Below are 12,348 nucleotides of genomic sequence, written 5' to 3'. Positions count from 1 at the left end.
GAAGGTTGCGAGGAGACCTTATCGAGGTCTATAAATCGATGTACAGGGTTCTGGTAGTAAAGGAGCCAGGTAGAACACGTATCAATGGTCTCAAGTTAGATAAATTCAGATTCAGCAAAGACATTGGCAAGAACTGGTTCACAAATAGAATGGTGGATGAGTGGAACAGGCTTGACAGTTATGTTGTGGGTGCCAATACCATAGATACATTCAAGAAGAGACTGGATAAATTCATGGATAGTGAGGTAAGGTGGTGTTAGGATAACAGGAGCTGCCGTGTATAGGCCGACCAGCCTCTTGCAGACTCCTTACGTTCTTATGTTAAATCACAGCAACCCTCAAATGAAGAGCTTTTTTAATAAACACACTAAGTCCTGACCAGCACCACGCCACTCCCCTGAAGAACAAGGTGTATACTCGCTGCATCCCGCCAGCCCTAACACATGACTCAGACACTTGGCGCCGCACGTAATAATACTTAGACAAAGCTAAGAACCGCACAGAGAAGAATGGAGAGAAAGATGCTGGGTATAACATGGAGACAGATAGATAGAGAGATAGATGTGGAGATAGAGAAGATAAGAGAAGAGAAGAAGAAAACAAGAAGAGATTGAGATATAGATAGATAGATATGGAGATGGAGATGGAGAAGAAAAGAAAAGAAGAAAACAAGAAGAGAGAGAGAGAGAGAGAGAGAGAGAGAGAGAGAGAGAGAGAGAGAGAGAGAGAGAGAGAGAGAGAGAGAGAGAGAGAGAGAGAGAGAGAGAGAGAGAGAGAGAGAGAGAGAGAGAGAGAGAGAGAACAGAGACAGACAGACAGACAGAGAGAGCATCATGGATTAGGTAACAAACACAAAATAAAGATAATCCAACGACAAACAAGACGAGAAATGGACTCGGCGGGACACACCACGCGGAGAACTGACATCAGGAGGACAGCCAACGCAACAGTGACAACCCAGAACATGTACAAGTCAGGGCGGGCAGAGGGCGAGCAGGTGGAGAGATTACATGAGAGTGGACCATTTGCCGGAGCAGGATGGAGTACACTAACATCAAACAGAAAAAAGGTAGAGGAATAGACAATTGAGAAAGGCCTTTGTAATAGACTAGTAATAGCTTAAGATGGTGAAGATTAGAGGTTTGCAGTTACTTAAGTTCGAGCATTTGCCGGAGCAGGATGGCGTAATCTAACATCAAACAGAGCAAGGTGAAGGAATAGAGATGGACCATCTAGAAAGACCTCTGTTCTGCCGTAGACTGACGATATGAAGTTTACAGTGTCAATCCCTAAAGTTAGAGCATTTGCCAGAGCAGGATGAAGAAGTCTAACATAGAAACATAGAAACCTAACATAGAAAGGTGGAGGACGTTGGGAAAGGCCTTTGTTTTGTATTGGACTAGCAAGGCCTTAAGATGAAGATTAGATTAAGTTTGAGTATTTGCCAAACCACGATGGAGTATAATATCAGAGAAAGGTGGAGGACGTTGGGAAAGGCCTTTGTTCTGCAGTAGACTAGCAATGCCTGAAGATGAAGATTATATTAAGTTAAGAGTATTTGCCAAAGCACGATGGAGTAATATATCAAACAGAGAGGGGTGGAGGACGTTGGGAAAGGCCTCTATGCTGCAGTGGACTAGTAATGACTGAAGATTATGAAGGCCAGAGTGGGGTTAGGTTAGGTTAGGTGGGGTTAGGAGAGGTGGAGGACGTTGGGAAAGGCCTCTATCTTGCAGTGGACTAGTAATGGGTGAAGATTATGAAGATCAGATTGACTAGTGGCGTTAGGTGGGTCAGGTTCACGGGAGCTGCCTTGTATACGCCCACCGGCCTGTTGCAGACTCCTTGGTTAGTATTGGCAGACACTTCCCCTCACACCAACTATTTCCAAAGGCCAAAAAGGGGACCAATTGGGTTCTCATGAGAGTGTTTTCAGGTTCATGGTACAGAAGAAGAATCAAACTACTACTAGGACCATTAAAATACTCCTGGAAATACCGAAAACTCATACGAAAACCGTGTCAAGTATGTGAGCTCGGGCGCCGAAATGGGTTAAGATTCGTTTTAGTACCGTGCCAGTATCTCATTACCTACTTTATGAAACATCAGTATCTCTTCATATATCTTTTCTACAAACCTTCAACAGTCATGGAGACGCTTTGAAAATCCAATTCAAGGACTCTTTTTTTGCTATTGAAAATAGGGGATAATGTTTACGAAAGCGCGTCGCCTCCAATGGCGGCGGCCGCGGCGACACTGCAGCTGGTGTTGCGAGAAATACGTCCTCGCCGAAATAAGTCAGATATCCATGTGGGGGTCCTGGCTAGAAGGGGTCAAGGGGCTGCGCCCCCCCGTTAGTAGGTCGTAAAGTTCGGATGGAGTAGTTTAACTATGCTCCCCGACCCTAAACCCTTTGCGAGCTATTTCACGGCCGCGGCGACTGCAGCGTCGCCGCGGCCGTCGCCAGAAGAGCGACGCGCTTCTAAACATACATTTTGTAAGCTCCACTTACCCTCTTCTAGGTTCTATCTGTACCTCTATATAGTTTCTCGTGGAAATACTACAAGAATACACAGTCGTTCCGCACAGCATGATGACGTCACACTTCACTAAATCTCGCTCCAGGGTTCCCATGAAAACAACAACAACTAAAAGTAAAGGGATGACTCATGTGTGACGAATATAACGCAAATAAAAGGTAGCGAAAACAAAGAACCTGATGTTAAGGGCCAGTCCTACAGTCCAGTACAGCACGCTTGTAAGCTCCCCAACCGAACACAAAACACGACGAAAATTCCTTGTTTAGTTTTTTTTTCACATTTGTTACCTTTTTTATGCCCTTGAACTGACAACTCTGCTGTAAGGAAAAAAATATATATATATATATATATACAAGGAATTTTCGTCGTGTTTTGTGTTCGGTTGGGGAGCTTACAAACGTGCTGTACTGGACTGTAAGACTGGCCCTTAACATCAGGTTCTTTTTTTTCGCTACCTTTTATTTGCATTATATTCGTCACACATGAGTCATCCCTTTACTTTTAGTTGTTGTTGTTTTCATGGGAACCCTGGAGCCGAGATTTAGGTCAGATGAGAGTGTGACGTCATCATGCTGTGCGTGGAACGACTGTGTATTCTTGTAGTATTTCCGCGAGAAACTATAAAGAGGTGTACAGATAGAACCTAGAAGAGGGTAAGTGGAGGAAGAAAAGGAGGAAGAGGAGGAAGCAGCGGAAGAGGTGGAGGAAGACTTTAATCCAGACCCAGTAATTCGTAGATAAAACTTTCTTCTCATAAGGATTGAACCCCATTTTGCTTCCCCATCTCTTTCATAACATTTACCCGTTCAGTCATTTTTTCCGACATACTCATAGAATAAGTTCCGCACAATGGCAATATAAATAAAAAAGCTGCATGCTGAACTTTCATCAACATCAAATGAAACTCCTATGATGTGAAAACTCAATGAATCAATGAAAGAAAAGAAAAAAAGAGAAAAAGCACTTGATGGCAGCTATTTTTTTCGTGTGTTTGTGTTAGGAGAAGTGGTGAACAGACTTTTTGTGTGTCATTGTTTTACCTTTGAGCTGCTTCCTGTGATGCGAAAATAAACAGATAAATGGGAGAGAAAAGAATAGAAAAAGCACATTATGGTGACTGTTTTCTGATGGTGGGAGAAGTGGTTATCGTTTTTTGTGTGTGTGCTGTGTGTTAATGTTTGCCTGCTATGATGCGAAAATAAATATATAAATGGGAGAGAGAAAAAAAAGAAGAAAACAACACATGATGGTGAGTGTTTCCTGATTGTGGGAGAAGTGGTTGGTGTTTTTTTTAGTGTGTTTTGTTTTGTCTTTGAGCCGCCTCCTGTGATGCCAATAAATGAATAAATAATGAACAGTGCATATCCTTAACCAAACAAGAGGACACTCGACTTATACATGACAACTCCTAGGCCGGTATTCTCAGACGCTTCTGTCTCTCATAAAAACTTTTTCCACAGGGGTCAAAGCAGATCAGTCTGATTCTCATGAGTGTTTTTTTTTTTAGGTCCATAATACAGATAGGAGGTCAGACTACCACCAGGGTCATTAAACTACCCCTGGCAATACCCACAACGCCTACGAAAGCTGTGTGTGTGTGTGTGTGTGTGAGTGTGTGTGAGAGAGAGAGAGAGAGAGAGAGAGAGAGAGAGAGAGAGAGAGAGAGAGAGAGAGAGAGAGAAATAAATAAATTCATAGATGGAGAGCAAGGATGAAAGAAAGGGAGAAATAGAATGAAACAGAGAAGAGAAAATAAAGAGACAGACGACTAAAGAGATGGGCCCCTGATGCGAATGTTAGGAAACTCTAGCGGGCCGTCCTCGTGAGCGTCAGCACTCTCACTGGTGTTTTCTCTCGGCAGGTGTGTGGGTGCAATGTACACCTGAATGATGTTAATTGGTGAACAGCTTCCTGCAAGTAAAATCAATCCATCAATAAATCAGAGAAGGAAAATATTATAAAAAATAAAAATTGGTATGATAAATAAAAGGAAACGGATGCTGCGTCGCAAGCCGTCGCGAGATTCCTTTGGATGCTTGTGCGCGTTCCCAGGCCCGTCGGTCTTCCATCCTGAACCGATAAACGCGGTGACCGGCGCCTTCACAGTAATTATGATTAATTTATAATCCAGTCTGGTAGTTTTAGAAGCGAGTTCTTGCATCCTCGCCTCGGCGGGGTGGAGCGCCAGCGAGCCCAAGGTCTCCCTGGCGAGCATGGCAGGAATGGGGGCTCCAGGCAGGGCTCCTCGGCGTCCCTCCGGGCCCCGACGGAGGTGGAGATCCGCTACAAACCCGGGCAGGTGGAGATCGTTAGCCGTGGTAGGCAATCTGCCTAGGAGAGCAAACTCTAGACAAATCCGGGCAGGTGAGGCTCGTTAGCCGTGGAAGGCAATTCACCTAGGAGAGCAAACTCTAAACAAACCCGGGCAGGTGGAGGTCGTTAGCCGTGGTAGGCAATTCACCTAGGAGAGCAAACTCTATACAAACCCGGGCAGGTGGAGGTCGTTAGCCGTGGTAGGCAATTCACCTAGGAGAGCAAACTCCGAACAATAAACCCGGGCAGGTGGAGGTCGTTAGCCGTGGGAGGCAATTCACCTAGGAGAGCAAACTCCGAACAATAAACCCGGCCAGGTGGAGCTCGTCAGCCGTGGTAGGCAATTCACCTAGGAGAGCAAACTCTAAACAAACCCGGGCAGGTGGAGGTCGTTAGCCGTGGTAGGCAATTCACCAAACCCGGGCAGGTGAGGCTCGTTAGCCGTGGGAGGCAGTTCACCTAGGAGAGCAAACTCCGAACAACAAACCCGGGCAGGTGGAGCTCGTTAGCCGTGGGAGGCAATACACCTAGGAGAGCAAACTCCGAACAACAAACCCGGGCAGGTGGAGCTCGTTAGCCGTGGTAGGCAATTCACCTAGGAGAGCAAACTCCGAACAACAAACCCGGGCAGGTGAGGCTCGTTAGCCGTGGTAGGCAATTCACCTAGGAGAGCAAACTCTAAACAAACCCGGGCAGGTGAGGCTCGTTAACCGTGGTAGGCAATTCACCTAGGAGAGCAAACTCCGAACAACAAACCCGGGCAGGTGGAGCTCGTTAGCCGTGGTAGGCAATTCACCTAGGAGAGCAAACTCCGAACAACAAACCCGGGCAGGTGGAGCTCGTCAGCCGTGGTAGACAATCTGCCTAGGAGAGCAAACTCCGAACAATAAACCCGGGCAGGTGGAGCTCGTCAGCCGTGGTAGGCAGTCTGCCTAGGAGAGCAAACTCCGAACAATAAACCCGGGCAGGTGGAGCTCGTCAGCCGTGGTAGGCAATCTGCCTAGGAGAGCAAACTCCGAACAATAAACCCGGGCAGGTGGAGGTCGTCAGCCGTGGTAGGCAATTCACCTAGGAGAGCAAACTCCGAACAATAAACCCGGGCAGGTGGAGGTCGTCAGCCGTGGTAGGCAGTCTGCCTAGGAGAGCAAACTCTAAATAAACCCGGGCTTGTGGTGCTCGTTATACTGTCGTAGACAATCCACGCGATGGGAACACCAAAGAAAAGGAAAATAAAAAGGAACACCAGAAAAATGGAAAATACAGAAACGAAACATCAAGAAATAAAAAGATCATCCACCTTTAGGCCCTAACATCGCCAAAATTAAGGATGGGTCTCTTCTGGGGAGAAAGCGGCTCACCCAGACCAAAGAACATCAACCAAAGGATGATATGAATAAATGAAATAAAAAAAACAAAGAAAAACACATCAAGGAAAGAAAAATATAACAAACATCATCCACCTTCCGGCCCTGACTAACATCACCAAAATTATGGGTGGGTCTCTTCTGGGGAGAAAGCGGCTCACCCAGACCAAAGAACATCAACAAGGGATGATATAGAAAAGAACACCCAAAAAATATGGAAAAAGAACAGAAAAAACATCGAAAAAGAAAAGCAACAGAAATAAATGAGCAACATCGAGAAAAAAGAAATACAAAGAAACATCATCCACCTTTCGGCCCCAAACAACATCACCAAAATTATGGATGGGTCTCTTCTGGGAGGAAAGCGGCTCATCCAGACCAAGGAACATCGACAAAAGGATGATAGGAAAAAAAAACAAAAAACCATCAAAAAGAAGTAAAAATAAAAAGAACAGGAAAACATCGAAAAAGAAAACAAATGCAATAAAAAGAACGAAAAACACGACATCAAGAAAATAAAATAAAACAAACATCATCCACCTTTCGGCCCTAACAACATCTCCAAAATTATGGGTGGGTCTCTTCTGGGAGGAAAGCGGCTCACCCAGACCAACGAACATCAATAAAAGGATGATAGGAAAAAAGAACACCAAAAACATCAAAAAAGAAAACCAACAGCAAGAAAATCCAAAGGAAAAAAGAAAGAAAAAGAAAAGAAAAAGAAAACAAATAGAAAAAAAGAAAAGAAAGAAAGAAAAGGAAAAAGAAAAAACAAAATAACAAAATAAAATATAAATAAATAAACAAAATAATATAAATAAATAAATAAATAAATACAGAATATAGTAAAATTAACTAAATGACTAACTGCTTAACTAGCTATCAAACTATCTATTTAACTTAGCGTGTGTGTGTGTGTGTGTGTGTGTGCGCGCGCGCGCGCGTGTGTGTGTGTGTGTGTGTGTGTGTGTGCGTGAGAGAGAGAGAGAGAGAGAGAGAGAGAGAGAGAGAGAGAGTCCACCAATTAAACAAAGACTGCTCGTATTGCGTCATTTTCACTGCACGAACCAAAACACATAAAAGGCGCGAGTCATTTACGTCTGCATCAAAAACACGTCAACAAATAACACAACGCTTGAAATGCATTGCGCGTCACTCACATCCTATTACTGCAACGTCAAATTTACCTGATATGTTCGGACGGAAATATAAACACGACTATAAACACGGATCTAAGGTCTTCTATATATGCTACTGGATTCCCTACAGGCACTTGTTGACGGTCTGTTCTTAGCGTCGTGACCCTGAGTGCGCGTCTCTGATTCAAGCCGTATTCTTAACGTGTCGGCATCTGACTTCGCCTGTTTCAAAATTCCTCTCGGAGAAGTTGCTGGGTTATGCATGGACTGTTTTGTGGGAGAAGATAAATGTTTTCCACTGGAGTTCTTAGCATGAGGGAAAAGCAACAACAGTGTAGCAAAAGTGGCAATCTATCGAGTCTCAAATCTGAAACCCACGTCGCTCCGCCTCTTTGTAACGAAGACCTTGTGTATACAGAGACTTAGGAAAGGAAAGAATGCGCCTCACTGCCTTTATTTATATATGTTTTCCTTGCATCAAAGGAAGGTCAAATTGAACGTAGGGAAAACTTCGCAAGCAATTCAGACTCTTTCGTCTCTTGAAACTTTTATGAATTGAAAACAGCGCCGCGGGGCAGAGAACGAGATACCCAGATCATGACAGTCTGCTTACCTATAGGGATTCTGAGTCTCTCCAGCTACGGCCGTGTTCTCAAACCTTTCAGGGCCTACACACCCACACTTGATAAGGCTTTGGTAGAGTCTGTGTTGGTATTTCTATGGTTAATTTTATGAGCTTAGTGATAGTTTCACAAGGCCTCTGCGCCATGAGTGTGAAAATGACACATTATCAAACCTTTCAGGGCACACCCACACTTGATAAGGCTTTGATATAGGTTGTGTTAGTATTTCCATGTTTAGTTTTACGATCCTAATGACAGTTTGACCATGAACGTGGAAAAGACACATTCTAAAACCTTTCTTGGCTTACACATCCACATTTGATAAGGCTTTGATTGAGACAGTGTTAGTATTTCCATGGGTAGTTCAGCGAGCCTAATGATAGATGGACAAGGCTTCTACACGATGAATAAGAAACACATACATGAGAACCCGACTAATCTCCTTTGTGGCCTTGAGAATTAGACGCTGTGAGAGCCGAAAGCGTCTGAGAATTCAGACCCAAATGTCTTCTTATAGACGACAGCAGAGGCGCTAACAGACAGAAGGCCACAGCTAGCAACACAAGGCAGAACAGGTCGAAAAATAAAGGCAAATGAGCACGTACTAATAAATTAATCCAGAATTGTTTTTGGGGGAAACTTTGAATAATGGAAACCCGATGAAAAAATACCTATAATTTTTTTTAACGAGTTAAAGTAGTATAAATAAATATTGTTTATGAGGCGCTTTGATGAATATAATTATACTAATGATGCCGGGAAAATTCCTACCCCCGCCCCCCCCAACACACATACACAGATACTAACAAACCAACAAACATACACACTCTTATATCTATCTGTCTATATCTATTTATTTATTATCTATCTCTATATCTATCTGTATCTTATGTCTATCTATCTATCTATCTATTTATATATTTCACGCTATCTCTGTCTACTTATCTATCAAAAGTGGAATTGGATCTTTAACAAACAGCGACGGTGCACTAGTGACTGACAGCCAACACGTTGCAAACCTATTAAACAATTACTTTTCCTCGGTGTTTAATAATAACAGTCCTCCCGCCACCACCACCAACACCAGTACTAATGTAAATCCCGAGCATGCATTGTCTAACTTTGAAATAAAACCCGATGAAGTCCTTTCAGCCCTAAAATCAATTAAAACAAATACAAGTCCTGTAACTGACGAAGTATATCCAACTCTTCTGAAAGAAACAAGAGCGAAATACTCTCCTCCTCACAACCGTATTCAATATGTCCTTGCGACAAGGCATCGTCCCTTCAGATTGGAAAAAGGCTAACGTGACACCGATTTTCATGAAAGGAGACAAAAAGTACCAGGTAATTACAGGCCCATTAGTCTAACTTCGGTTGTAGGTAAGCTACTTGAGGCATAATTAGAGACAAAATTGTGAGTTACCTTGAAAGCCACTCATTGATTGGGAACTCACAACATGGCTTCGAAACAAAAGATCCTGCCTATCAAACCTATTAACCTTTTATAACGACCTCTTCACTGTTTATGACGTAACCAAATCACTGGACGTAGTCTATCTTGATTTCCAGAAAGCGTTTGATAAAGTCCCACATCACAAATTACTTTATAAATTAAAGCAAATAGGTATTGACGGTCAAGTAAACCAATGGATCACGAATTGGTTGAGCAACAGACAACAAAGAGTAGTGATTGACGGATTTAACTCAGAGTGGGCGCCGGTCACTAGTGGCGTCCCTCAGGGCTCGGTTCTTGGCCCAGTGCTCTTCATTATTTACATCAACGACGTGGATGTTGGACTCAATAACCGCATTAGTAAATTTGCAGACGACACAAAGATTGGTAACTCGGTTCTCACTGACGAAGACAGGCAAAGCTTCCAAGAGGATTTGCACAAAATTTCAGCTTGGTCGGATAGATGGGAGATGCCCTTTAACGTAGACAAGTGCCAGGTCCTTCAAGTTGGAACGAGGAATAAGAAGTTCGAATACGAAATGCGCGGCGTTAAACTCAAAAGCGTTCAATGCGTCAAGGACTTGGGGTCAAAATCGCGTCAAACCTCAAATTCTCACAGCAATGCATCGATGCAGCAAATAAAGCGAACAGAATGTTGGGCTTCATTAAAAGAAACTTTGTATTCAAGAATAAAGATGTAATACTCCCGCTCTACAACAGTTTAGTCAGACCCCACTTGGAATATGCGGTACAGTTTTGGTCTCCCCACCATGCAAAGGATATTGCTAAATTAGAAGGTGTTCAGCGTCGGGCAACGAAAATGATCCCTTCCTTGCGCAACAAATCCTACGAAGAAAGGCTTTCTACCCTTAACATGTTCTCTCTTGAGAAACGTCGCCTCCGAGGAAAACTGATCGAATGTTTTAAAATACTTAATGGTTTCACGAATGTAGACAGATCAACATTGTTTATGATCGATGACACTTTGCGCACGAGGAACAATGGCGTAAAACTCAGATGTAGACAAGTAAATTCAGACTGCACCAAATTTTCTTCACCAACGTTGTAGTGCGAGAATGGAATAAGCTTCCACCATCAGTGGTCCAGTGTAACACGATTGACTCCTTCAAAAATAAGCTCGACCGTCACTTCCTTCAACTTAATATGAACTAGAGTAGAAATGCAACGTTTTGGAGTCTTCTGATTAATGTAAAATCACTTAGGTTTAAGGACAGACCACTAAGTCTGGACCATGGGGTCTGTGTGGTCTGATTTTCTATGTAAATCTATGTAAATCTATGTAAATCTATATATAATTACTTAGCCTGTATATCTGTCTATATTACCTATTAAACCAGCCTTGTATCTATCCATCGATCTATCTCTCTAACCTTACCATAACCTAACCATTCCCAGAAGAAGCCAGGAGCAGCCCCGCACACAACACATGCCACGACACACTCACGTTCCGCCCTGTAGTAACCCGACACACACACGGCATGCCCAAGGACTGCACCAGGTTACCCGAGGCTGCGCAACGTACCTGTGGAAAGAAATGAAGATAAATTACTTTGTTTTACCTATGAATGAGATGCCTGCAGAGGAGAGAGAGAGAGGGAGGGAGGGAGGAGGGAAGAGAGAGAGAGAGAGAGAGAGAGAGAGTGTGTGTGTGTGTCTCTGTGTGTCGGTGTGTGTCTGTGTGTGTGTGTGTGTGTGTGTGTGTGTGTGTGTGTGTGTGTGTGTGACTGTATCTACCCCAACCACCCAGACACACACACACACACACACACACACACACACACACACACACACATACAATAAATACATATCTACCTCTACCATCATCAACAGTACAATAAAAACACAACAAAAATACACAGCACCACCACCGTCATCACACCCACCTCCGCGCCACTTGAGCGGGCCAGAGCACAAGCACAACACACAGCGCCGCGCCTCGACAAACACACACGACTTACATGCAAGAAAGGACGGCAAGCACAGGGGAAAAAAGCCTTGTGTGTGTGTGTGTGTGTGTGTGTGTGTGTGTGTGTGTGTGTGTTATGATGACGCAGGACGGGGAGCCATAAACGTAAGCTAGGAGATGAGAAGTGAGGTGATAAAAGAAAATATAAAGAAAAGAAACAAAAAAATAAAAAGAAAACGAAGGAAAAATACAAATGGAAAAAGAAAAAGAAGTACAAGAACCACAACAAAAACAAGAACAACAAGAACAAGAAAAAAGAAGAGAAAGAAGACAAACAAGGAAAAGAAGAAAACAAACTACCACCACCATCGTAACCACCACCACCACCACCACCACGTTCCCTTCCTTTACATAAGTCATATCTAAAGAGGCCAAAAAAGACAGTTTCCTCACGCTCATGGTGCAGAAACTTAATCAAACTACCACCAGGGTCATAAAGCTACCCCTGGAAATGCCCACAAATCCCACGAAAGCCTTGTTAAGTGTATGTCCTTGGGCGACGAAAGGTTTAAGAACATGACCCAGAGAGCGTTGGTGGCAGCGAGGGGGCGTGGAAGGCGGGGACCGAGGCATCACCAGGGACGTCCTCGAGTGTGTTAAGGAAGCGTACCCGAGAAGCAAGTTTGAACACACGAGAAAACTTCATTCACCCGGAAAAAAGTTATATATGTTAGCAGCACGAGCGAGTGACTGCCAGGGAGGAAATTATTGAAGTGGAAATAATAAAGTATCGAAAAAAATGTGATTAATGCAAAAAGGGCACAGGAACAGAACAAGATTACAGAAAAAGTTATAAATGTCCACGGCACGAGCGAGTGACTGCCAGGAAGGAAACTGTTAGTGGAAAATAATATTTAGTGTCGAAGAAAATGGGGTTATTACGAAAAGGAACCCGATAAGAGAAAAAACAAACAAATATATTACAA

The 12,348-nt window shown here is 43.5% G+C and overlaps 1 long non-coding RNA gene across 2 annotated transcripts; it reads left to right on the top strand.

The window, feature by feature from the left end:
- Positions 1-5,280: 5,280 nt before the first annotated feature.
- Positions 5,281-6,978, top strand: LOC126994389 (uncharacterized). 2 transcript variants are annotated; one of them, XR_007749085.1, is made up of 3 exons: positions 5,281-5,484; positions 5,618-5,685; positions 5,754-6,978. It is a non-coding gene; the product is annotated as an uncharacterized LOC126994389 (long non-coding RNA). The 2 variants fall into 2 exon arrangements; XR_007749084.1 differs by lacking the exon at positions 5,281-5,484 and having other exon boundaries at positions 5,589-5,685.
- The last annotated feature ends 5,370 nt before the right edge of the window (positions 6,979-12,348 follow it).

Source organism: Eriocheir sinensis, unplaced genomic scaffold (assembly GCF_024679095.1).
Source record: "Eriocheir sinensis breed Jianghai 21 unplaced genomic scaffold, ASM2467909v1 Scaffold784, whole genome shotgun sequence".
Taxonomy (NCBI): Eukaryota; Metazoa; Arthropoda; class Malacostraca; order Decapoda; family Varunidae; genus Eriocheir; species Eriocheir sinensis.
Note: the sequence above shows the minus strand (reverse complement) of the source record. Positions and strands in the feature narration are given on the sequence as shown.